Source organism: Cuculus canorus, chromosome 8 (assembly GCF_017976375.1).
Source record: "Cuculus canorus isolate bCucCan1 chromosome 8, bCucCan1.pri, whole genome shotgun sequence".
NCBI lineage: Eukaryota > Metazoa > Chordata > Aves > Cuculiformes > Cuculidae > Cuculus > Cuculus canorus.
The window spans coordinates 31,227,271-31,255,033 of record NC_071408.1 but is presented as its reverse complement, the minus strand read 5'-3'; the positions used below and the strand labels follow the sequence as shown (position 1 = coordinate 31,255,033).

Sequence of the window (27,763 nt, the reverse complement as noted above, 5' to 3'; positions counted from 1 at the left end):
CAGGGAGAGCGTATGTTACTGAGTAGCTTTGTTATCTTGCACTCCCTGAAGGTTTTTTTGCACTCCTGGGACTGGAGGAGAGCTGGCTGCCGCGCACTGCAGAAGGGCCACAGCATGGGAGACTGGAATCTGCCTTCTCAGACTGCTGGTCCTTCCTCAATAGGTCTAAGTAAATCAGTTCTAGTTTCTAAAGGACTTGGAGAAGTCCCCATTATCTCTTTTGTCTGCAACTCAAATGTCTTTCCTAGGTTTTCAGCTGAATAATTTGTAGATTGTGATACAATTTTAGGAAGACTGGGTTGTTTTTCTGTGCTCTAAAAGCTGTATTATAGAAAAAGCATATAATGGAGGTATTTTGTTCCTCATGTACCAATGCTGAATGATAAAAAAACATCCCAGAATGAAAAAAACCACACTGGGAGTAAGGACTATGGCCAAGGTTCTGTTCTAGGAGTTATCGCTGATTTACTTGACTCCAGGCCAGTCATTGGCAAACAGTTTCAGTGCTATAAAAACTGGATATTTAAAGCCATTTTAGACAACTGGCCTTATTAAGACCCCCAGGTCTCCCTAAAACAGTGACTCAGGCAGTTCCTTACAGATTTGATAATTTGGAGAGAAGAACATTGCACGGGGATTCTGGAAATAAAACAAATTTCATCGCTCTCTAGAAAGTGCTCTGAGGTGCATAACATCTAGTTCCTAGTTTTGTCATTAACCTTCCTGGACCCTTTGTGTACCTTGTGGAACTAACACAATTTTGATTTACAGCTTTTTGGTTCAGTTAGCCAACATTTTTAAAACCCTGTAAGATACCTCCATGGAAAATTCTACAAAAAAAAAAAAGTACTGCCCCTTAGCTGCTAATACTTTTTTCTTTTAATTTTACTTGAATTTGAATAAAAAGAGTTAATGGAATTATCCAGCTTTAGCAGAGCTGAACAGATGATATTGGTTGTAAAAACTGCCCCTGTGTAAGACTGTTGTTCTTTTTTCTTATTGAAATGTGTCTTCTGTTTTATGCTCAGCAATTGCCCTGTGTTTTTAATTCCCTCGTAAGTATCACTAAAAAAAAGGAGGAAAAAAGGAAAATATGAGAGTATACACTATAAATGTTATATTCACTTTTTTCCCCCACAAAGAAAAGGAAACTGCTAGAAATGCTGATTTGTTTTAAACCTTTCAACAATTGGAGATTATTGAAATACTAAATTACTGGCACACAAGAGAACGAGATGATTGTCGTTCCACATTTACAACACAAACCGAATGATGGCTTGCAAAAAAAAACCAGCAGCAGCAAATATTTTGAATCTTAATTATCGGGCTGAAAAAGGCTGATGAACCAAAGAGAAAAAGGAGGGAATGAGCGGAATAGTGAACGGAAGGACAAACACATTAAAAAAAAAAAAATTAAAGCCTTTGTCAGGCTCAAAAAGAGAAACAGACTTAATTATTATTTTCTCTTCTATCCATTTTGGGAGCTTTATCTGAAACTATAACTTACAAAGAGCAATTATAAACAAATGGCACCCAGCGTGAATACTTCTCTGAGGTTTGATCGTCTCGTCCTTGGCTCTTACATCGGCACAGTGATGTGTTGCCCATTGGAAACCAGCGTGACGAGGAGTGTAGAAGAGAAGCCATACAGTGATTTAAGCCTATAGTTTCATTTATCCGCTCCATATGGAATTGCAACCTGGACAACAGAATCAATCCATTAAAATGAAGGGCTTATTCCAATGGAACCTAGCTAGATTAGTTAAAGGATTCTGCAATTCGTGGAGAACAGCAGAGAACGCTGAAATAATTTCCTAGAATAATCCAGAGAATTACTTTATGCTTCTGATATAGATCGCTGGGGAAATAATTTAAAAGCGTTTTTAAATATCTTCCATTTTCTATTATGAGCCTTTGGATTTCCACAGTTTGAGGGAAGTGAGACATTGTGGCTTAGAAAACTAATTACAAAACATAAAAATGCTGAAGTCTAATGGAACAAATCAGACAGAAAAAAAAAGATTTCCATACCGAAAGATCAATGTTGGAATGGAAGCTACAGCTTTTACGAAAGTGTCTTCCTCTCAACATCTTTGTTATACATTCTCTTTGTTCCTGTTAGCTTACTAATTAGCTGTGATTTTTTTTAATGCCCCTTACACTGGGTTAATTTTGTCTAACTCAACAGCAGGGGTTTGTGTAATAATAACTCACATAGCAATGTCAATGATTAAAATCCTTTCATTAACATGGTACCTTAAAGATAATGAATGTGAAGCTTTTAGCTAACCCAATCTCCAGGCTCAGAAAGGCAGTTTTTGCAGAAAATAATATAGAAATCCTTGTACAGATTAGCTTTTGCCAGCAGAACAAATGAGATCTTTGTTTGGGTGTATTACAAACACAAAGTCATAGAAATCAAAGAGCATTTATTATGAATACAATGATATAGCATGCTTTTTTTTTGACAAAAGAATTCTAATAATGTACTTGAAGAATGCAAAACAGGCATTCAGAAGTGCTAATTTTCCGGCATTTTTTGTAGACAGCACTGTCGAGACACGGATAATCAACTGAGGGGTCAGAGTGCCTTGAGCTGAATGTTGTCAGAGAAGTGGCGGAAGGTGCTTTGGGCTGGATACGTCACTTCTCTTCAGCCTCTACAGGAATTTTAAACAGGTTTATCTGTCAGGATATGAGAAATGTGGTTCAGTAATTAGGGACACAAGATGAAATACCATTTTGGAAAGTTTTAATAAGTGCTGGAACAAGTGTTCTACTGAACTTACTGTCTTTTCAAAAAAAAATACCTTTCCACCTACGTTCTAATGATTCTTACATTTCATTTTTACTAAGTGCAAAAGATGCTTTCTGGATGAATTCATCCACATACAAATAGTATAACTAATAAAGAAAGGTGCCTTAGCAACAGCAGCAGGGTAACAACATTGAGAAGAACTCTCATTCACATCAGTCACAGCATTCTCCTCTTAATATACTGTTCTTCCACTTCTGTAAGTCAAATGTTGGTTTTCAAAATGGTAAATAGTGCATCTGTATTTTCTACCATCCCATTGCACTATATATCTGGAGTTTTCTAATGTCAAAGAACATTCGAACAGTAGCCAACTAATTTAAATTAAGAAATCCTAGCTTTAATAGTTCTACTTATAAACTACATCTCATTTTTAATGCTGTCTTTCCTAGGATCTTTGTGCATTTTTTGCACTATTTTTTCCCAGTGCAATGGAAACTTCTGCATCTGAAGTTCTGGGATGCTGCTGCAAAGACTCAAATAAATCTGTGCCTTTGTTTCTGTAGATGTCACTGAAGTCAGCTGAGTGCTTGCTAAGCCTTTGCTCTATTAAGGTTTTTAGCAATTGATCAACATGAACAGCATTCCTCAATAAATGAGTTCAGCTGACATTTTCGGTGGGCGATAGCCAAATGGGTCTTTCAGATTGTCTCTCTGCTGTGTCATTCACTCAAGTAATTCAAGAAGGAGGTCAGTGAATGGGTAGTTAGTGGGAACACTTACTGCAGCTGTAGCTTCTCTGTAATTTTCCTGTGGATAATTTCATATATTTTTGTCTTTAGTGCATTGCTATTCCCATTGCTCTCATGAGCACAAATAATTGCTTCCATTTTTTAAAGGAAAGAAAGCAGAAGATAGGCCTCTAGAAAGCTGAGTCACTAAGCTGGCTCCTAGAATTAATATAAATATGACTAAGTAAAACTTTCAGCTGATAAAGGCATTAACGTGAAAGTGGAAATAAATGCTTTCGTGTGAGAGACTATCAAGACAAGGCTTCAGGGGTTGATTTGCTCAGTAAGATGCAGAATCTGTGAAAATTCTTAATCTCGTGTACATAAAAAGAAACGGAGTATATCTTTTTTTCTCCTCATATTTTGGCTTACAGGCAATAATAACCTGGTAAATTTGAACTCGGAGCAGAGTTCTACCTGCTAACTTCCCTTATAGCTCTCATCCACAAAAAAACCCCACCCTGCACCGATCTGTATATGGATCCTTACTGCCCAGAACGTCTTGTAGCCTGAACAATTTAGAAGAAAAAATCTTGTTCTCCAATAAAACCGTGCTGCAAAATATGGAGCGGGTATGGTTTCTTTGAGCTCCACTGCTGAGGTCTGTTGCCAAATGGACCCTTTCGTGTCTGTGACAGGTTGGAGCACAATGCTGGGACTTGCATGGTTTTATGTTGGGACCAGAGAAAAGTTGTAGAAGGTACAAGAACAATGTTTAAGCACCTGGGGACTAAACAGGAGATGTGGTACATAGAGCAGTCACAGTTTCAGGGCAGTTACACGCAGCTAGTTCTGATAAATTGGAGAATATTCCTTTCTACTTACTTAGAATATAGATAGGTGACACAAGATCAGCTTTGCCTCCTGCCATGCTTTCGTGTTCGCTCTTAGTACATCTGTGTTCCACATCAGAATGTAGTTTATTCCCCATTACAAAATCCAAACAACAATTTGGTATGATTCTTTGGATGTTATTGGCAAAATTCCATGAGTTTTTCCTGTAGAAGTACCATTTTGAATGCATGATGATAATTATTTGTTCTCTTACAGCAAATGCTTCCTAGACTCCTAATAACATCATTAAATACCACAAAAGGAATTCAGTGGCCTCAATAGACTCAAATCAGTATTTCTCTTCTGGCAGAAACAATGAAAAGGCTAACCCAAGACCCTCAGGAATTCTCCTGGGGGCGTACTTTTAAAATGCCAGTTTGTGCCTCTTTAGTATTGAAGCTATATTTTCTGATTGAATATTGAAATAATATTTTCAGTTGGTTTGTTTTTATGTTTAGTATTTTTGAATAAGCGTAGCGAAAGAAGTGCTTGATAGGTTTTTCACTCCTTTCCAGAGTTATCCTTTCAGCTCTGTATTTCACTAATTTCCTCTCCCGTTTTTTCTACTTCGACATGCAAGTCTCCCCTCGCTCTTCCCAATAATAAAAAACTGTTTCTTTTCAATAAAGCGATTCCTGAACGAATGGGCTCATATGGACCAACACCCTGACCTCTACCTCTCTGTCCTGTATGAGTTGTGCTCAACAGAGGCACAAATTGTTACCTACCAGGAGATACCTGCCTTGGTCTCTCTTTTATATTTTGCTGTGACAATCGTATCTTATTGAATTGAAACATGCATATATTTAGGAGCTATCATTCTCTTCTCAGCCTGCAGATGTATGACAGCGTATCTCCAGTTAAGATGACTAATAAAAGAACCAAACCTATTTTTCCTATGTATATTTTTCTCTATTCTGATAGACACTACAACTTCTATGGCAGGTAAAACAGCATGCGTGCTAAAAGAGAGAGGAAATCAAGTGAAACAGAATATATACAATTGCGTCATTGATAAAGGAAATATTTTTCCTCACGAAAGTATTTTGAAGTAGGTTGTACTTGTGTGAATGGGGAATGTCCTTCAGTTTCTAGAAAGGCATTGCAACAGCTTGATTTCTTAGTTTTTTTTTTTTTAATTGTATATCTCACTGATTGCATAAGGAAATATAGCGAAGTGAGTAAATAAAAATAGCTGCAGAGATTGAAATAATTGTTAGGGATTTTTGTTTGTTTGATTCCAAAATGTTTCGTTAGGGTGTTTGGGCTCCTAAACGTGTTTGAACTATTGTGGCTGTGTCTTATTGTGAAGTTTCTAAGAGGCACTATTGCAACTAGCGTAGAACTGTCTGGGCTGGGATTTAATTTTGGTACATCTCTCGCGACCAAGACAACCTTGGCACAGCAGTTTGTCACACTTGTTTATAAGCTCTCTCTCCACAGCCAGAGCCTACTAGTCTGGAACAAAACTTGCGTTTAATGAGAAAAGTAAAATCAGAGAAAATTAATGGGCCGTCTTTTCTACTGCCTTTGTACAGACTATGGTCTGAGCAAAGCTGAGTCGGTGTTCGTGCTACTACGTGTGCCTGGAACCGTGCAAGATTTCATACTTCTCTAGATTTGGTCCAGAGGAAACATGCAGCCAAAAGCCAATAGATGGGTGCATCAGGATGTGGTCTCGTAGGTCTGAAGAATAACAGTATGTTTTTAGCCTGTATGTGATACAAGTAGGTGTTTGGCCAACTACAGTTTGTATCTTGTCCTTCAGGTAGAGCTTGCCCCTAGTGAATCGTGTTGACTTCTTTCATCTATGGTATGATGGTTGTGGCTCAGCTTGTCATCTTGTACCATAAGTCCAAACAGAGATTATTGTCCCATTCTGACAGGATTTGGAATAGCTGAAGGCAAAAGCTGAGAAGGAAAGGGCGGAAGATTTATAATATAGAGATTAGCACAGTTAGGGTAAAAGTTTTCTTGATTCCCTAACCAGAAGGTTGTGAGGCTTTCTGTTTCATGGAATAGAAACATAGAACAGACTGTCATTTCTTGGAGTCCCCATTCTGATGTGTTACCTCCTTCTGAAATACAGCTCTGAAACGGCTCCAGTCTCCGTTAGGGACAATGGTTGCATATGAGAGAACGGTCAGATTCCAATATGGAAAACCACCACTCTCCAAGAAAATTCTGAAAATGTTTTGGGAGGGCTGTTCCTTTTCTGTGGTTTTTACCTTTAAGAGAAAATATCAAACGTATGGAATTCTTCTCAAAAAAAGAGTTTCTGTTGCAAGTCCTAACTGTCACTTCCATGATTACTTGAAAATGGCATTGTCTTACTAGTTTTGACAGTTCAGATTTTGTGTTTGAAACCTATTTGCACTGCAGGTATAGTCTTACTGTCCATTGTTCAGAAAATGAAGGAATTGGAAGCAGAGGCGACTGGCAAAATTTAATGAAGGGTCAACGCAGCCTTATGCTGCAACCTGTGCTCCTTTCCATACTGTTCCTGAAATAATGAGATACTTAAGGTATATCTGAGTATGGTTTAAATCATAATAACGTGCTCCTCTGGTTGTAAGGTGATGATTTTATCTCTTCGTTTTGGACTGGAATCTAAACAGGAGTCTATAATTAACTGATCATTTCAGAATTAGATGGCATTAAATGGAATTTTTTTTAATAATCTGCACTCTTTGCCCAAATCAAAGGCTCAGTGCTCTGAAGGACCTCCTGAAAAGAACAGGGAATAAGCTCTGTACAACCAATATCTTCTCTCTTAATATAAGTTGTTGATGTAATTATCTGTAGTTAGAATGAGAAAAATGTAGCTGAGTCAAATATGTCTTTAAAAACATATAATAATAGTAATTGCTGCATATCCTTATATCAGAATAGGGAAACAGAGAAGGGAAGATTAAAAATATGCTATAGGAAAGAAGGTATAAAGAAAAAGAGGGTATAAGCACACATTAAAAGTTCTTAGGTTTAAAAGCTTAATTCAATGTGAAATTCATATATACAAGGACTAGAAACACATGTTAATATTTAAATCTTTTAACTGATTGGTGAGCAAGGATTTTAGCCTGCAGTGTCTTGAATTCACTGCCACACCCATTCTCCATCTCTCCCCTTCCCCCTCAATTAATGTCTGATTTGATTTCACATCTGTAGAACAATTTTTGGAGTGCATATATGCTGCTTTAATTTGGCCAGCTGGGTCACCACCGAATGACATCGACCGTGTCTTTCTTCCTTTTTCAGCACTTCCAGCTCTTTGTAGTCTCGTATCACGATGAACCCGAAGATAATTTAAGTCTCTCCCACAAAACATTGCAGCAAATTAATCCACTATAACTCAGAAACCACTTTAAGCAAAGGAACAAACTCTGAAGCGGTTAAGTTATGCTACTTGAACTCAGAATTACATAGATTACTCATAGTGACATACATGAGTACGAAATGGGCACGTACATTTGTGCAAGTGAGGTGGAATAAGGGAAAGGATAGATATAAATAGGATATGATCTGCTTTTAGCATACATCCTGCTCATAACTGCTTTATTGGTTCTACACCTCTCAGTAATTTTCAACATCAGTAGGTCAAATTCAGTAGTGATGTTTCAATCGTACGATGGTAAATGATGCTAAGATAAATCTTAGGGACTGCCCTGGAAGGAAGTTGAAAGTATCAACTAAGAACTCTGTCTAAGTGTATTTGGACCCATTTCTGAATGTGATGTTGTCTGTGTTGCTGTCAATACAGGTCGCAGTAGATTTTTCTTGCAGAATATGCTGAAACGAAATTACCTGATATTCGCCAGGTGGTATCAGAGTGGGCTTTGCTCTGCTTTGCTGCAATTAGACGTTGGTGATGGTGCGATGACGGACATCAGCACAGTGACAGAAAAAAGGGACACGTAAGTCATCCTGAGTGTAATAAATGCTTGAGAATTTGACAATAACAATTTGAGAGCCAACAGGGAAGCTTGGCACAATGAAGTGCGGTGAATCAGGATGATCAAATGATTTTATTAGTTTGCTTTTATTAGTCAGATCTATTTCCATTTTTTTTAATATGACCAGGGAAAAAAAGAAGTAATTGTAATCACTTTATCAAATACAGCCCTGGCAGAGAGTATGCCAGTGGTAACTTGATTTTCTCCTAACTGAACACGCTATGTTTTGACTAATCTTCAGCATCCAAGATGATTCCTCTTAAAATGTCAGGAATATGAGTCAGAGTAACAGTTTATTTGTTTTCTTTTGGTGTTTTATTTAAGATAATACTGAAATATATTTCAGAGCTGGCCTTGTTACTGGCAGACATGGGACAGATGAAGCTTAGAAAACTGGAAAACACCTCAGTTTATTTTCAGACCACAGGCTGAGCATCTACCGTGGGCAGTCACCGTATAAGCTTTGCCGGTGTCCCTGCCCTCTCGCCCTGTCACAGGAACTTCACCTAAAATAATCACGTATTCAGTGGGAGAGAAGGGATTCTGCAACTGTAATAGCTATTGCCCAAGGCTCCTCTAAGCCGTGATGAACAATTATTATAAACTATTTCAAATTATAGACAGTAGGCACTGTGGTGAAGACTTTTGTAGACTGGACTGAGACAATTACCAAATGAAGGAAAATATTATTATTTTAGGAAATGTAACATTTTAATACATTGTGAAAAAATGATGAGGGAATAATAAATGGAGGGCATAAAAAGAGCTAATAATAAAAAGGATCTCGGTGAGAAATCCCGCTGTCATATTTGCATTTACCCTGAAACTAATGCCGTGCACATTTTTGAATGCAAATAATTCACAAGAGGAAGCAAAATGAGGATGTTAATAATCATTTTTCCCTTAATGAGAAGCTGTACTTTGATTGAAAGGAGCTTTAAGGTGGCCTAAACTAGGCCTAACAAAGGAGCTTTTTTTTTTTTCTTCTTTCAGAGACTTTAAAGGAATGAGTTAGAATAATATTCTGTCACTTAAAATCCCCAGCATTAACATTGTTATCACAAATCTTAGTTTAAATTGAAAAAGACGTGTTAGGAAAATTATTCATTCCATATGGGACTTTATTTTTCACTTTGGCCATTAACTTAAAATGCTTTTTCTTTTGGGAACAGCTTAAGTTTTTAGGTTTAGGAGTTTTTAAATCTCATTCACGAAATAGATTGTTTTATCAGCCCCTTATCTCAGGACTTGCAAGCCAGGGCTCTCGGTTGCCTTCCTCATTCTTTTATGTAGTGAAGGGTTGGTAGTCCTGGGGGGGCTTAAATGGAAGCTGCCCTCCTGAATTGGCTGCAGTATCCGTATTCTTACTGCTACTTAGAAACACTCCTATACTTCTTATGAAATACTTTAGTGAAGTAAAACTAGGTTAATTCAGGTTAGAAAACGTCATTTACCAAACATTAAGAATATGGAAATTACATTGGATTAGACTAGAAACACCCCAGTAGTGTTGGCCAGAACCTTTTTATCCACTCAAGGCAAATCCTAAGTGGATATAATTCTATTAAATTATACACGCTTTCTATTAAGAGGAGGTGAACTGGACTGGTTTGTCCCCATATGGCCTGAATCCTTCTCCTCTCCTCCACAGAGGAGTACGGTGTCATCCTCTGTGAGTCACCAACACACTAGAGAGCTAAGCAGACGTCCTTCACTGCCATCCCGTGTACGCTGGAAGACAGTGGTCATGTTTTCTGTGGGGAATTCCAGCAAATGCGATTTGATTTCTTCTCGTGTTTGTTTTCAGTAGCTGTTTTGCAAACAGCCTGTGGGTTATGTACGCTCTGCTCTGCGTGTGGCGCGGGGCTGCTGGCTGCTGTGCCAGGTGATGCGCTTTCTCCTTGATTGCACCTGTTTCAAACAGAGAAGATGTAAAATAAACACGGTGAAGCAAATAATAAGAGTCATAGAAGGACTCTGATCTTCAAAACAAGACGCAAGAATTGTCCTCCCCTCTGTAGGCAGTCACATAAGCTGCCTGCCCCAGAAGCCCTGACACTTTCCTGGCCGCGTCTGATGGATCCAGAAATCCATCCCCACTGCTTAGGTGGAAGAAGCCATTTTCTTTCCCTTTAGGATGTGCCATCTTTCTTGTTTTGCCCTTAATGACTTTGATTTCATACTGCTCATTACTCATCAGCTGGTAACGTCATGGCAGGATGGATGCGTTTCTAAACGCAAATGGTGACTTAGGGATTGATGTCAGGTTTTTATAGAATTAGTTTCTTTGCGAGGCGAGCTTGGTAATCGTCTTGGCCCCTGCCAGACTGAAATTAAGCAGGAACAAAGTTCAGTAAATAAGATTAATTTTGCTCTGCATGCCAACCCTCCACACTTAAGTTATTTTGTGTTCCGTGCTTATAGGTTTTTAAGACATTATGGTACCTCCAATATTGGCTTGGTTAATTCTCCCAAATAACGCATAAAAATAATTTGATGATAATAACGACTAAAGATTTTAACATATTTTTTAATTAAAGAACCATTTCTGTGATTCTTTCCCCTGAGGTTTTTTTCCAGGCTTCTCACTAATGTTGCGGCATGATGATCCCTTCAGGTTGATCAACCAAAAATTGTCATCTCTAATGGTGCAATGCTGCTATTTTTCTCAAGCTGTGTAGCATTAACTCCAAAAGGAGTCAAATTCAAATGCACTAAGTTGGATTCCTCCATTGAACCTTAGCCAACATTGGGGATGGCTGAGTATCAGTCCCAGGAACAGCTTCCCAATCTTCTGGGCAAGTTGCTATTTAGGATCTAACCCGGTAAAAGCTGATCTGTCTTGAACTATCCATGAGATTGTTTGTGTTCATGAACACACGCATAACTCTTTGCTTAAGGAAGGCCTTGCACGGTATAACTAATGAAATGAAATGGTTTGTCCTCTCCTAGAGTCACGGGTATTTATTTCTCTTACCAACTACGTGTGATTTTTATGGGCTGGTTTCTGATTATGTGTTAGACTTAGAAAAATATTATTTCATGCGGCTGTGAAACTGTGTGCAGTAACTCTTTTCAGTTCTATTTTCTTACTGATGATATAAGAGTTCTTGTATTTGTGGAATGCTTTCCCCAGCGCTTGACAAATTTTAGCTCAAGTTTAGTAGGTTACAGGTTTAATAGTTTAATTAAATTTTCTAACGTGTACACAGTGCTCCTTACATACATGCTGAGATATCCATGCAAAACTATAAAAACAATCATTGTATACAGCAAAGTATTCTCTTTAAGTACATATATAGATAAATATAGAAAATATTCTGCCTGAAGACAATCATATGCAATTCCTGGGTTTCATTTTGAGGAAAAAGTTGCATGTAGACACCATTTGGTTTTCTGAACATAATTAATTGTAGCAGAATTAATTGTAGCAGGCACACTTTAATGATGACAAGAATAGAATTTTAGATGTATGTTTACATATTTTCAAATGTATATATGGTTTTTAATTTAATTGAAATATGGGTGCTATAAAACGTACTACTGCACTCTGCACTGGCTAATGTTATTTAAAAAAAAATTTTTAAGACGGGCTAAAATAACCCTTGGATAACTACCGCACAAAAACTGAAATGAATTTGAACCTCAGCAAACCGCTATCAAAGGAACTACAAAGTCTTTGGCAGGTGCTATGTATATGTATGCATTCGATATCTTGTTATTGGTGACAATTCACTGTCTTCTGGCATCGGTGTTTATTCTCACGCCGATATATCGACTTGTCCGTTTCTATGCATGCATGTGTGCACCTATTTTCATTTTTTTTCATCAGCGATAATTTCAGTGGAAATATACCTGGAAATCTATCCTACGTGGTACTTGTGTTTGAATTTTACTTTATGCCCTTTTCCACAACTTGTGACCTTTTATCCAGGCTATTTTTCTCTCTCTCACCCCTTGAGTTTTGTCCCCATAAGATTTTTGAAGTTTTATACCTTCAGATCTCCTGCAAAGGATAACAGGGGAGACAGAAACAATTGGATAAAATGTCACGGATATAATCTAGTTCCACAGAACTCTGATTTATGTTTACTTAGTCTTTAGTTTTCAAAGATATATGACTGTTTACATCTTGTCCTTTACCTTCAGCAAATGCTGGATTGATCTAGAGCACATTTGCTAATTGAAAATTTTGTGGTGGGTTTTGCCACCCGATCACTGATAGAAGCTTCGTGTTCTGAGCCAAAAGCAAATGAACGCAAAATCCACAGGTGCATATTGTATTGCCTTAAACTGGTATTTACAGTATTTACAATAACCTTCTGTTATTCCTCTGAGATCGACTATCCTGTACTCTCTAAGAATATTATGTATTTATTTATGTAATTGTAGAATATGGTAGTATTTTCCCCTGGAAATCAGGATTTGCAAGTACTGAGTGCAATGGAGAGACTGACGAATCATTCTTTCAATCATATTGTCTATCCTCCTTAAATATATGTATATATGTACACATATATATGGGTACACAAAAAGAAATCTGGTTTCTTTTCAGATAATGTATAGTTGCATTTTAACTAGCGTTAGACCTAATGCTCTTTCAAGCTATAAATACCAAGAATACATTAGAAGAGTGAACTTCAAGTATTCCTAAGGCAGCCCTCTGTCTCACAATAAATAGTTTTATGGCTGCAAAAGCTAACGAAAACTGTCTTGACATCCCTAAGATTAAAGTTTTTTCAGGGGAGGGAAACTTTTAGTGTATTAAAAAGGGTAATATATTTTATTCTGTTACATAAAGTTATGTTTTAGCATATACTTTACCCTACGTTTTCATTCTTGATATAGGATTTCCCACCTAGGCAGGCTTTTATCAACTTATATTAGCATTTTTGTTTTTCCCTTGACAGCTGCCATCAGCAGAGGCATCAGTGGGCTCATGAACAAGGTAACAAGAGAAGAGACCAGATAGCTACGGTTTTGCTTAAGACGAGGAAATGGAATTACATGCATTGACTGTACTTGGAATGTTTTTTCTTCTAGCATCGGAGGCTGAAGACTGAATTTAGATAAGTACTGATGTAGTTTCTAGATCTTGATTTCGCCCCATGAGACATCATGCTGAATACTTTGCACTGGATCCCTATGGGGAGTGGCAGAAATCTTACCTTTCATGTTATTTATGGTAGCTGCGAGATAATGACTCAGGAAGAGACACTGATATGGTCTGGGGAGCTTTGGTGATTTTCTTGTTGTTCTTTGCACACCAGGTATTAGGGCAAATGTTTATCAGGGGAAAAAAACCTGAGGGTTAAAGAGAGCTAGAGAGAAATTCAAGCATGTATAACAGTTTTCTCCCAGGCATTGTTCCAGTTTTTGATTTGCATACCTTTACCAAAATTAAACGGTGTTTTAAGCTTAACAATCTTTTGTATCCCTTATTTAATCCTTAGCTCCTGACTTGAGAATTATTAATAACATTAAATATTATTCTTACAGAGTTAGCCAACTAGTAAATGGGAAAGATGTCTAAGAAGTCTTATTATTACCCTTACTGAAATCATTTCAGATAGTTAAAAGGTACAAAAGCTATGCTAATATTAGAATACTGCTAGTGGAGCTACCCAATGAAGAATAAGAATACTAAATATAATACCAATTAAAATGAGATATAAAGAGGAATCTAATACTAATTGGCTTTATCTCGAAACTACTAAATAGCTATAGTCTAGAGAAACAAGAATCCTATTGTTCCTAATTTATTCTGTAACAGATAACTGCAGTGGTTTAGAGATAGACAGAGGAATTAAGTTTTAGGAGTGGTAAATCCTTGCTGCTATTTTGGATTAGCTACCAGTGAGGAAATATAGAAATGAAAGTGACTTGACCTAACAGAATTAAAAGTATTTAACTCAAATAATGAGATGAATATCAGTGGGTTTTGCTTCTTAGACATTTCTATAAAAAGTCATTTTGAACAGGTAAATTAATGAATATTGGAGATGTCAAATTAGAGGCAGCCTGATCCAGTGGGAGGTGTCCCTGTCCATGGCAGGGGGGTTGGAACTGGATGATCTTTAAGGTCCCTTCTGACCCAAACTATTCTATGGTTATAGTTTTTTTGACAGTCACGTTTAGAAAAACAGAAGACTGATGTGAAGTATTGCTCACTGAGCTTTTGTAAGGCTTTCTGGTGTCATTTGCGGCTATGCTGTAACTTGTATAGATGCTCCTTTCCTGCTTGACCTGGCTATTTTCATAAAATTTGAGTGCAACTGATCAGCTGAGTGTAGCTCATCCTCTTAACAACTCCATCCTTCTGTCAAATTTGGTTAAGAAGTTAAAAACCTTTTGATGGATCCAGGTAGAAGCAGACAGCATTTATGTGGGAGTTCATTTGCATAAGAAACATCTTCAGGGGAAGTACTTCTTGCCCAAATAACTGTCATTTCATCCCGGTTTTCCCCTTTTCCCTTCATGGAGGGAAGGAGGGGTTTTCTCTTTTTTTTGAGGGGGGGAGGTGGAGGGAGGGGGAGGCAAGACTTCTCTTTAACTGTGCACTAATTGCAATTTATTGTTCCCTATTTTTTATCGTTGTGGGTTTCTCCAGAGCAGAGAAAACATGGAGGAACAGAGTTTACAATTGTATATTTTCAGCCTTCCCGTGGGGGGGCCATACATTCCAGCTGGCAACACATTAGCTTCCGATTTGAAAGCCATGAGGTTTGTTCCGGTTCAGTTCTTAATTAACTGCATGTCCTGAGGTTAGTTTTCTCATTCATATTCTCAAGTTTCATTCATATCCTCTAATGCAATGGAAAGACATTTCTGATATCACTAAATTTGGGGCTAGATCTCTTACAGCTCTATTTCTGGATTCTACCTGAATTTAAAGTAGAATTTTTTTTAATGAGAGTTATATTTACGTGGAGTAAGATTATAATTTTTTGGTCTTCATATGAAGAATCTTCTAAGCACTGAAGGTGTATATATATAAGGGTGTATATATAACTAATTAAGAGACTAGAAAGGTGCCATTTATTCTGTGAATTGGAATTCCATCTGATCTTGGGTTTCATACAATAGATGTGTTTGATGCCTGTGTAACTGCGTGTGTCCTCCGTGGAGAAGCCAACGTTTGGCTGGTGGAGATCTACTGTAAATCAGTAGGAGTCTTGGGTATGTCCTGTACCTGGCTGGCCTAAAACTGTTCCATTAGTCTTTCACACATGAAAGCAATGAATTCACAGCTCTACAAAACCCTGTTAATGTTTTGAAGTAATATATATGTGGACCTAATACTTTTAAAGAGTTCCAAATGAAACATTTAGAAAATATTATCCCAGAAGTGTGCCAAGACAAAGCAACCTCACGTTTTCTACTGCATGAGGAGCTGACTGTGTGAATTAGAACTTGCCACAGCGCTCTAATCTGCACAGCTCACATCTGAGATAAGTTCCTGATTTAAAATTAATCTGAAATTGCTTTTCTGTAGTTTTTGAGAATTTTATAGTGTAGTTGGTTTTGCTCAAGTTACTCAAAATGCAAATTTTATTTCTTTTAAAATTTAATCTTTTGGAATTAATCTTGGAAATTTTGCAAAAAAAGTTTGTAACAGCTCTAATTGGTTCGAGACCAAATCACTTCTTATTTTGTACCTCGGAGGTTGTTATGAACTCCTGCATTTCCATTAGATGATCCTATATTTTCTTCAGTAAATGCTATTTAAGTATTCCAGTAATTAATAAAACCAAAGAATGGTTCCTACTGTGAGTCTTGCCTACACGCTTTTAAGTCAGTGTATCATAGGTGAGGATAGGCTTGTAGTCTGACATTTAATTAAGTTGTTTTGATCTTTTGTTCTCCTTTTTACACATGGCACTGTACCTAAGAAGTCTAATTCAGTTGTTTGATGTGTGTTGGTGTTTTCATAATATAACAAGGCTTTGTTTCTTGCACGCTAGAGTTATTGTGTAACTGTGATCACAACATACCCAGAGCTTTGTAACTTCCTAGAAAAATATGCTTATGACCCAAATTAACAATACTGATTATTTTCCTTGTAGGGCAACTATCAGTAAATTGAATACGTTGATTGATTTCTTTTCTAATGGGCGCATTTGATATAACGGGAGTAAGCTCAAAGCTTGGAGAAGGAAACACTTTTCAAAGCAAGAAAGAGAGGAGCCCTACTTTTTACTGTATACGATTTTTAACAATGAGTTTACCGAGTTCATTTCAGCAGCGTTCAGTGAAGCTCATAGATGAATGTGGTCCTTTGAAAGAAATGTCCATATTCTTCTATAAATAACTCTGCATCCGAAACCTCTTTCGTACAAAGAAAGTTAATGCATTGAGTGCAACTGTAATTTGAATCTCCTGGTAGGTCTTTTTTAATTATTTTTTTTTTTCCACTTCCCTAGGCTGGACCTGACCCCTCCCTGCCAGCTCTTAGTGAATGTGTTTGCAATGAATGACAGCAAAACAGTAAAGATCTTATTCTGACGGATGTCCCTGAAAGGGACCACAGAGAGGAAGTCTCTTATGAGGACTGAAGGGAAGGACACAAGAAGGTACACAAGTGATCTGAAATGCCTTTAAACATGAAGTCCAAAGTTTGAAGCACTATGTAGCTTTGGTGGAGTTTGTTCTGTTTCTTTCACAATGTCTTGCCTATAAAACCAAAGGATTTGCTTTTATCTTTGTCCACTATAGCAGTTAGCTCCTCCTGTCACTCAGTATGAAACGATATCATTTTACCTTTGCTTTATGTGTGTTACTTAGTGATGCACTGGGAATGAAAGTCGTCATGTGATACGTACTATTATTAATTTAGATTAAACAGTTGGTTAAATTCTTCCTGATCCAAATGCATGTGAGCTGTATTTCAAAATGACTAACTGAATGCATTTTATTTTTCCCAAAGATCTAGTAGGTCTTGGACAATAGAAGCTTCTCCATTGTTTAGGACATCTGTTTACATAATCTGGAGAATGAATGATTTTGAGAGCTAAAATTTTGGTTTCTCAGTCATTTCCTTTCATGTTTAACAACATTTTTTTTAGTCCAGGCCGAGCAGTCAGTTACACTGCTAGAACTCCCTGGTTATTGTAATAAAATCACTGGTTATTCTAGTAAACTACTCTAACTTTTTCAAGTTTAACAAGGAATAAGTTCTCCAGAAAATAATTTTTAAAGTGGTCCGTGTGAACTCTTTGCAGACTTCAACATATTAAGGATTATAATCTTCATTAGCAATGTTTTTTCTCAAAAATAAAGGAACAGTTCACAATATGTCAAAGACACAGTAATTGGGAATACAGTTCTACAGAGGCACGTGTCCATTCCTACTACCTTTGTCTACTGTGCCTCAAATACAGAGTGGTCAAAGATATAAAGTCTTCGATTAGAAATATATTTGCTTTTGTTTTTTTCTATTAGTGAGGTTTTGTGTCGCTTGCCCAGCAAAAAATTATGATTCTGTGAGTACTGAGAAAGTAAGTCATCATCTAGAAACTGATAATTTTCTTCTTTCGCTCTTGTCTGAAAAAATGGAGTGAAAGAATAGCAAAAGTCTTGTCACCAAAAATACAGTCACGAGGTAATTTTTCAATATTGAAAATATGATCTAATCCAAGTCACAAAAGCTAAATTCCGATGTAATGAGCAATGGTAGATCGGCAATTTTTCATAATGAAGGAACAAATTGTTAAAAAAAAAGAAAGGAAAGATCTGCAAATTGATCCTGTGTGAATGAATCAATCATGTAAATGGTAAAACCTTGGAATCTTCATTCTAAGGCAATAAATGTTTAGTTATTCAGCTGCATAAAACTAAACTGGAATTAATCTTTGGATATGCAAAGCTACACAGTGATGCTTCATTAATATTTAAAATCACTATGGACAATGTTCAGACCTTGATATCATCTCTGAAAACCTGTCTGGAGACATACAGGTCTGTCTCGCCTATCTGCAGAGTCCTTGTTAATACAATCTGGTGGATTTTCGTGCCAATAAGACTTCTTAATTTTCAGTTCTGTTAATTCCTCTTGTTACGATATTACACAACGCTACTACTCACGGTGTATCCCCGTTCATACAATAGCTATGGGAGAAATTTTTTTAATTGAAGGAATTTATTTCAAGTTTGAAGATGAAAAATGAATCAATTTGATAATGTAATAGTTTTTAATTATGCCTCCTATTTCGTACAAAGACACAGCTTATCGAGGAGGTCTCCAGAAGGTCTCCAATTCTCACCTACCAGCCCAAGGGAGCATGGCGCGCTCACTTGCATCCTATGAGCTGATTGTGATTGCCTGCGTAGCATTTTTTTCCCCTGTCCGTTTCTTTCAGAACTCTGCTCCGAAGTATGATCCAACCATTGTGCTTCTCCAAGATCTGCAGCAGCTGTACCTGACACCCATGGCCGTTTTTCTGTGGCTGAGCTCTGTGGTGCTTCTACAAATCTTTTTCCCTCAGATTGACTTTAGCCGCTCTGTTCGGTGCGCCTGCAGACTCTTTTCATTACAAACAGTGGGGTTGTGGGGAGGAAGAGAATAAAGAAGAAAAAAGTGGATTGATATGAGTGATTGGAGGAGGGAGAAAAGAAATCTGCACAGCTGAGCGTTTTTAAGCTTATGTTACTGCAAATTTGTGTTCCCACTTTGTCAAGAGGGAAGCGTCAAGCTTTAATAACAACGTGACAGGCTTAAGGAAAGGGAAGACAGGATTTTCTTGTCTTCTTCTCAGCAGGCGCAAGCAACTATCAGCCCAAACTGGCCAGCCAGAACCTGAGCAGAGTTTGGGATGGAAGTGGAACAATGCATCTGTGGTAGATAATAAACGAAGCAGATCGCGGAATTAACTGAAGTTCTGAATGTGACTCAGCCTATTTAAAATAAAGATACTTGTCAAGACCATCATCAAAACTTCCTAATGACAATAAATAGGTGCATATGGTGATGTCTAAGAAAAAAATTAACAAAGATTGAATATGTTCTTTTTGGACAAAAACATAAAGAAGGTAATTGTGAATTAAATCCAGCTGCAGAGAGAAGGTAAATGAGAATCAACTCCAGCTGTGTCTGATTTCCATAAGTATCTGGGATTGCAGCTTAGGCTTCAGGCCTGGATATAGCACAATTTACTGGATGCTTCTTATTGCCCTTGACAAAAAAAAAAATAAGCTTCATTTATGCTGATATCAGTTCAACAATATGTTATTGGCGTGCTTACACAGTGTGACAGAGCTGAGCTAATCACATGCAAAATATTAAGATAGATGCTGAACAAATGTGTTTGCTTCCCAAAACGTAATGACTTTATGATGTTTTAAGTGGGTCTGATTGTGTTGTGCTATTAAGGTTGCTTTAGATTTTCCACTGGAGTACTGTGTTCTGTTGTTACGTCCATGCCAAACAATAACCCTTTCCTTGATCAAGACAAACACAGTCATGGGATACGTAATCCAACCAACTAAGTAATATCATTTCCATCATAAGGGTATGTATAGTGTACATAGTTCAGTACTGTCATCATCATTCCATCAGTGTCTTTATGTATCTGCAATTTTAACTGTTTTGATTGTCTACTTAGTATATTGTCATTTACATATCCCCTCCTACTCATTAATGGTATTTATGTATTCAATTAATGCATTTTTCTAAGTAAAAAGCTATTTTATGACTAAAGCTATGAGGAGAGCAAAAAGAAAACCTATGAGTGGAACAAAATGAGACCTTTTTGTGAGCAAAGGACCTTGGAATGCCAGAGGATCCCAAATGCTTATTGTCTGGGGAAGAAAGAGATTTATAATGTATGCTGAATGAATTCAGGGTTTGAAAATGAGCAAGGGGATGAGGTTGATTGTTCCAGAACTGCTTCTATTAAGAAATCTGGCATTGTGCTATACATTGGTCCCTATTTGTCATGTAACTGGCATAGTCCCACAATGCCAGAGTGTTTTGATGAAGCAGTGGCAGCTGAGGAGTAACAGACAGATAGTTGTCATCTAGATCAACTGTTCCGCTATAGAGTTTTATTTACATTTAACCAGACATGGAAAAGATATTTTTTTGCTAACAGAATTAGGTGAGTAAACTAGTATAACGTAACAATACCTTATTTTTGTCTTAAAAAAAAAAAACCACGACAAAACCCAAAGCCTCTTTCTGTCATCAAATTACAGTCACACCAACCATTAAGCTGAAACCATTTGTTGCATGACAAGGGCTAAATCTAAGTTCTAACAAGTAAGTTAAATATGAACCATAACCATCCAAAGTGCTTTTGTATTTTAGGTATCTAATTTCTGGACATCTAATCTCTTCCACATTACCTGACAAGAATATGGTGGAATTATGACCTAAGAAAAGTTATCTAAACACCTGCATGTGAAGTGGAAGCATGTGAAGCTCTGCGGTAAGCTATGTTTCAAGAAATCTACTTTACATTCCCCCCTCCGTCTAGAGCTAAGTTTAAATCTAGAGATTTCAAGTTGAACTCCGTCAGCTTGGGATCTGCGGTCCCGAAGCTCCATAGGTTATAACCTAGAACAGTTTGTTGTAGACCAGAACAACATTAGCAGTTTTCTTTGCAAATGCACCTGCAGAGAAGAAACCTTAAGTGTGGGGGTTTTCTTTGCTGTGAGATATGCATGTAAACCCTCTTAGGATGATTAAGGAATTTAACACGTTTCCTATTCATAGTAAGTGCTCTCCCTCCTAGGCTATTACACCATCATTTTCTCGCATTATGAAAGAACATTTAGCTATGTTTTCATTGAGAGTCAATTCTGTTTGTACATTATGTATATTTTCTGCCACCGCTCCCCGCCCCCCCCCAACCCGGTTTGCACCCTTCAGGATTTAAGGAATCCTCTGCATAATTTTTGGATTCCTATCAGGCTTAAGAAAAAAATAAATGAAGTGCTAAATCTGGAAGAGTTTTGAACATGCTCTGAAACAGGCTCTTAGATCCTAGAGGAATTAGGCTAAGTCAAACAAAGAAATGCCTCTGTGGTTAGATAGTAGTGAGGCTGGAGCGTTTTCAATCAATTTTAGACTTTTCCTCAACTGTAGTTGTTTTTAGGGGAGAATGGGTGGGTTTTTAAATAAAAAAAAAATAAAAATCTCTAACCCTTAGTGTTTTTCACAGCAAAATCCCGGAAACTGAAAGACAGAATGTATAACCTGGTAGAGAAACAGAACTCTTGACTGTGAAAACACTGGCATTAGAAAAGATGGATCAAGAACCTGAAACGTATATTTATCCAGAAAAGAAATAAGAAAACAGCTTGCATTTTTTCTCTTTGAGACTTTCTCCCCCTCCCTCTTCCCCCGAAAAACAGCCAATTTTAGCTGTTTCTGCTCTCCTATTTATCTCAAATGTATTAGAGGGAGAAAGGCAGAATACATCTTCTTTTGTCAAGGAAATTACAGATAACAGTTTCAGTCCTGGAGTAATCTTTTAAAATTGTCCATGGCCAAATTCAACAATGCAACCCAGCCCAGCCAAGTACTTCAGTATGCACATAATTTTATTCACTTACTTAAATCCCTCTGACTTCAAGAGGATTTAAGCAGTGCTTAAGTGCTTTGCTGCAACAGTACCTCGAATTGGTAGATGGCAAATTTCAGACAGAGAAAGAAAGGCCACAGTTTTTGCAGTCTCTGCTGGTAGGTGCCTAAAAAATTGGTTTGATTTTTTTCAGATCATCCTGTAATTCCTACTGTTTCCAATTTCCTTTTATTCTTTGGATGCCTCTTTTTTTTTGAAAAAAAAAAAGCTATTTTATTCTTTTTTTGTTCAGGATCCTCAGTTACACACCACTCCCAGCCTTATTCCAAACCTAAATGAAGAGTTGTTCTGGTCTGGTTTGGGCTAGCAACGCTTCAGCAACTGCATGACAGAGAGAATTTCAAGACAAATCAGACATACCCTAAATCAAAATAGATGGATCTTGCAAGAATGCACTTCCAACACTTAACAAGATAAACAGAGCCAATATCTAATGAGTTCTTTTCAAAATCTGCGAGGTGCTAACCCTACTGAAAGTAAGTCGTGATGACTTTGTCATCTTTTACATTTGCTTTTTGTTTGGTTTAGTTTACGTGGATTCTTAATGTGATGACTGATGATTAATACGATCAATTGTCATTGCACTTTACGGGCAAAAAGATTACAAAGTGTTAAGATGATTAATGGAACTGTCAGGTGGAACATTAATAAATTTAGCTGACCTACCTCACGTAAAAATTGATAATATATATCGGGCTTTATGTGCTTCACTGTCTTTGGAAAACACAACCTCTGGCTTGAGTAAATGCCTGTGAAATTATAAATAAGAAGAGAAGGGAAAGAAGCAAATAGCACACTCCGTTGGCTTTTTTTATGTTTTGTTTCAAATCGGTGTTCAGAAGCAGATCCTTTCACCATATTTTTACTGAAAACATAGTCTTCACCCTGATTTGAAATTTTGGACTGCCTGGAAGTTATTAATTGAAAAGTTAATAATTAAAAATGCTTCCTGTGAAAAAGAAAATCTGTGGATCAAAAGACAGGGTTAGAAGTGATATCGCAGTGTCCTGTAAGCAAACTTGAGCTTCGTGTTGTTTCTCTTTTCCCCATTGAACACAACGAAGTTTCAACACAAAAGCAGGATTTATTGCTGAGATAAGAAGTGGAGCACACGTAGGAGGCATTTGGTGGGGGTTCACTGGCCAAACTCTGCCTGTTGCAACCTGTTCTTGGCAGTATCTTCTGGGAGAACATTTCTGTGTGTTAAGCAAGTGGAGGCCTCAATAGCAGTATTGAGAAAATAAACGCTGTATTTCGTAGAATCATAGACTAGTTTGTGTTGGAAGGGACCTTAAAGATCAAGTCCGACTATAAACCTATCACTGCCAAGCACACCACTAAAAAAGCCACTTTTTCTTGTTTTATTTTTACTGCTTTTTTGAATGTTCTTAGTAGTGCGGAACAGTTCTAAGCATTTGTTTGAGTGCTGTGCTAGAGCTTTTTGTTTCCAGTATGAACTGATGGAGATCAACACTTTTTTGACACTCCTAGTACCAAGTGCTTATAAAGTGTTTATATCTATAATTGTGTCAAATTATGTTAATTAAACGCTGAAAGACACTAGTTAGTTGAAGTGCTCAAAAAGTGCATTACTCTGAGTGTCACCCAGGGGCTCTTCACATCAGACACTTGGGGGACAATTTCTTCCTTCCAAGCACCTTTGGAGCACTGTGTCTTAAGAGTGTCTTTCTAGCATTAATTAAATTAAAAAAGCAAGTGCCAGTTAAGTGCACATGATTTACTCTAAACTTTTGAAATGCAAATATATTTTAGACTAAAATACCCTTCCTTTTCTACAATTCACCATTTTCCTCCTCAGTTGTCCCCCACACCTTTTCTTATTGAGTATTCAAGCGCTGAAAGCAGCCACAGGAAAGGCTGGGAATTAACTCTATTGAGAATTACTAGGCAGAAAAAAAAGAACTATTCAAAGGATCAAATACCCAAATTAGAATATCTCGTAGCCTTATAAAGAAAAATCATATTAGCTTAAGAGAAATGTGGTGTAGACCCGGGCCACTTTGAGTTTGTTCTTATGCCTGCTCCTGCCCCCCTGGGTTTCTCTTCAAATTTATGCTGCAGGTTTCTAGAGCAGCTGCAGTAGACAAGAGTTATGGTTTTCTTCCAGTGAATTTAAATCATTTGTTGGTCATCAGCCATATGTTAGTCATGTACATGAGCTCCCAAAGGCTAAATGGTTTGGTCAAGATTATCTGGTAAAATGTAGGCTCGAGACCACATTAGATGATTGATCTCTACTGCTGCTGTTAAGATGGAAGAGCTTTGTTTGGCACTACAGTTACTTATTATGAGGACAGAAGAATGAAAATACTGTTTCTGAAGGAGAACAGTTTGAAGACAGAGACAGTAGTACAAGGACACTGAAATTTAATAGGTTTCCCTGAAGAGTGGAAAAAAAAACCACACCAAACCTAAAATATTCTGAAGTCTGATCAAAATAAATAAGCGAACACTTTTTGGAATGTTATCATTGACTATCCTACTTGAAGGGCTATTCTTTTTCAGGATAGAGCATTCTTCCAGGTAACAATCCATACATTACCTAATTCTGTCTAGACTCTATTGAAATAATTTCTTCACTTTTCTGAGAAACTGTGTTTAATCCCTATGTCAGTGTGCTGAGAAAGATAGTCAAGATATATCTGAACCTTAAACATCTTTAATCTTTCTCTTTCATTGTTGTCGCACACCCTCGGCAATCAGATGTCAACAATCAGTTCCTCAGAAAAACTTACAGATTTAGAGACCATAGTGAGATAAGAGTGTCCTTTGACCAAAAGACACATTCTGTTGTATGTTTGGAAAGTGTTTTAAATAGCAATGTCTATTGAAATTTTTTAAATGCATAGAATTTTATTTGACAATAACTAGAATATAATAGACAGGTGGCGGTAGTCCACAGGGATGCAGGGGTGAGTTGAGTACTTCGGGTAAAGAGACATCCCAATCAGTCCTCACTGGAAGCATTACCTGAAAGGTCCTTTTTAGCCCTGAGTTTGTAAACTGAACTGTTCTTCACTTCATTCCCTTGGGAAAGTTATCCATTTCATAAGTGTCACTCCCAATGTAGGAGCAGGGAAGAAGCCAAGAACTGGGTAAACACTGAGCTTGTTTTACCAGTTCGAGGTAAAATATATTGTCAGGGTATCTGAAGCCTTTCTCAACGATTGCTTGCGCTGTGTATGTACTGGAGCGGCTGTCGCTGCTGTATAAAGCAGAGGGCTTCATGCTCTACAGATTTCAATCCAGCTCTTACCCGCGGGTTGATCCAGTTATCGGTGAAGTCAATTACCAAGGGACTGATTTAGAGTGAGCTGAATAAAGTCTCCAGAGTATCAATTAAATGTAGAGAAGAAAATTTAAATCGTGATTAGTTTGAACTGTTATTGTCTGCTGTTTGGAAGGAAAGGAATCAGTGCTCTGATTGTCTTCTGTAAGGTTCCCTATTATACACCTTACCGCTCTTTTCTGTCCTTCTAGCTACTTGATTGCCTCTTTATTTGCAATAGTTTTTGGAGGTAATGAACAGATTAAATTCAGATAAATGGCTTAGATTCACTGTTGGCACAGCTCTGCTGAAATATGTGGAATTAGCCAGAAGGGTCAAAATACCTTGTGTTCAGCAACCATAAGCTGTCTGGCCTGTTGATAACTCCTAAAATTCCTCCCTTGGATGCTGGTGTTCAGTTGTATGGTGTAATTTTAAAGGGCAATACATACAGGGCTGAAAATGAGAAGGCATTGAATGCATTACAACAACTAGATTAAATAATTGTTGGAATAAATAAAACTAAGCATTTGGAGGAGGGACAAATGAGACAATTGGTTTTGCCTTTTGTACATTTGGTTAGGTACTCTTTTGCTTTGTCTTGGTTAAAAAAAGCTGGACTGGTTTGGATCCAGGTCTTTTGAAAATCAGGTACGTACTATCCACCAAATGTTGTGAGTATTCAGACAAATGGTATCGGTTACTGTTTTACAAATGACTTTGTAATCAAAACATCAAATAACTCCCAGCATTGTCATTGTTGTACGTGCCACCAGTGCTTACTAATTCCAGGGCACAACAGCTCTCGAAAGTCCCAAATTACCTGGCAGACCTTAGGATATCTGCCGTTTGTCTGTCTGGGAAGAGAAAGATTGATGAGCCTACAAGATGAGAGGATCGTTTAGGGCTAGATTTAAAGCCACAGCCATGCAAAGGGCAAGACAGAAAGCAGCACTGAAGCAGTGAAGCTAAATAGAGAAGCTTATAGGACACAAGTGAAAAGAAAACACTGGGAGCAAAAATAACACACAATTAACTGAAAAGACATGCCATGGTATCGTGGCAGGACATGCCACCTCTTACTGCTGGCCATAAGGGTTTCTAGAGCATGGCTATACAAAACTGTGGCGTCCCAGAAGTGCCACTAAGCTTCTAGGTGTTCAACTCATGAAAGCAGAAATGATGAGTCTCTATTTTTTACTTTCCCATGTCCCATTTGCATGAGGTAATGAAAATGTAGCCTTCAATAAAAATGTCTTATTTGATGAACAGCTTATGCTATGGAGATTTTTTAATAAAATGTTCATACATGACATACTTGGCAATTATTTCCTATTGCTCTAAACTTGTATATATCTTCCTTAGGCAGTCATTTAGTACATAACTCCAATGATCTGTTTTCTCTTTACACCTACAGAACGGCAGTTTTCATAAGGATGAGAAAGTGCCTCCTGAGACAACATATCGCTGAGGAGAATTAGAAGACCAAAGGTAACAGATCTTTTAATTTAAGATAGAGCCATTTGCCATTTCTGTTCCTTTAAAAAGCAGTCAATTCTAATTATAGAGATTTATCTTGGATTAGGGGAGAAAAATACTAAAGTAAGCACTGCTTCTTCTACTCTAACTCTAGGGTTGAGGCTTTTTTAAATGGGAACTATGCATAGCGAGGACAGTAAAGTGCCATCAAATTCTGAATTAACTGTTCATACGATGGAAATTTGTTCTGAAAATATTTTGCTTTTAACTTTTTAAGGGTAAAGTGGGGGGAAATGGGCATTACTGGCTATTACCTATACGGGGGAAGAAAAAAAATAACTGAGAGAGAGGCTTTTGGAAATGAGGAAAGCATTTCTAGTAGTTCTTGTAAGTTAATACTCAATTTCATCCAGAGACTATCAGAATTCCATTGGAAGAAAACACTTGTGATCCACCTTAACTCAAATCTCTTCAGAGCCCAACACACATAGTGAAGGTTTTAATAAAAGCTACAGACACCCTGGTTGAAAAAGATTAACAAGGAAAGAATCACTTTCAGTGCAGTTTCAAAGGCAACTCCTGCATTTCCTCGCCTTCCCCTTTTGCCTCATGTTGCTGAAATGGTTTTGATTTTATTATATCTTCCTCTTTTTCTGAAAGCATTTGTTCTCCACATGGAAATTTTTTAGCATTCATCAAGATATCTGGTATCCTTCCCTGAAATATCATTTATCATGGGAATGTTTATCACTTTCTTTGTCTGGACCACAGATGTGCTGGCCTATATTTGGAGATGTCATTCTCTGACCTATCAAAAAATCTATGCAAAGGAATGGGACAACAAAAATCAAACCACTCCAACAAACAAGGATTCACAGGGTTTGGACCTTTTAAAATAATATTTAACTCTTCCTTTCTCCTCGTCACCCTCTTGTTGTAGGAAACATGATCTGACTTTATTTAGTACAGTAAAAGATAAGCTTTGTGCCAAGCTTTCTGGCATTCCATTGATGCCCACATGGGGAGAGTGGTAGAAATGTTGTGCTACCTCTCTCAAAAATCTTGATAATGATATTGCA

At 37.4% G+C, this 27,763-nt stretch overlaps 1 long non-coding RNA gene across 10 annotated transcripts in view; it reads left to right on the top strand.

Moving 5' to 3' along the window:
* The window catches only part of LOC128852928 (uncharacterized), a 210,220-nt gene that overhangs the window by 155,802 nt on the left and 26,655 nt on the right, over positions 1 to 27,763 (top strand). For 5 of the 10 annotated variants that reach the window (XR_008451067.1, XR_008451066.1, XR_008451061.1 and 2 more), the window contains exons 5-13: positions 8,141 to 8,294; positions 10,914 to 11,158; positions 13,244 to 13,281; positions 13,377 to 15,097; positions 16,757 to 16,906; positions 18,692 to 19,840; positions 20,638 to 20,758; positions 22,149 to 22,392; positions 26,623 to 26,696. This is a non-coding gene — a long non-coding RNA (uncharacterized LOC128852928). The remainder of the gene's footprint in view (positions 1 to 8,140; positions 8,295 to 10,913; positions 11,159 to 13,243; positions 13,282 to 13,376; positions 15,098 to 16,756; positions 16,907 to 18,691; positions 19,841 to 20,637; positions 20,759 to 22,148; positions 22,393 to 26,622; positions 26,697 to 27,763) is intronic. The other 5 variants (XR_008451062.1, XR_008451070.1, XR_008451069.1 and 2 more) reach the window with 5 other exon arrangements.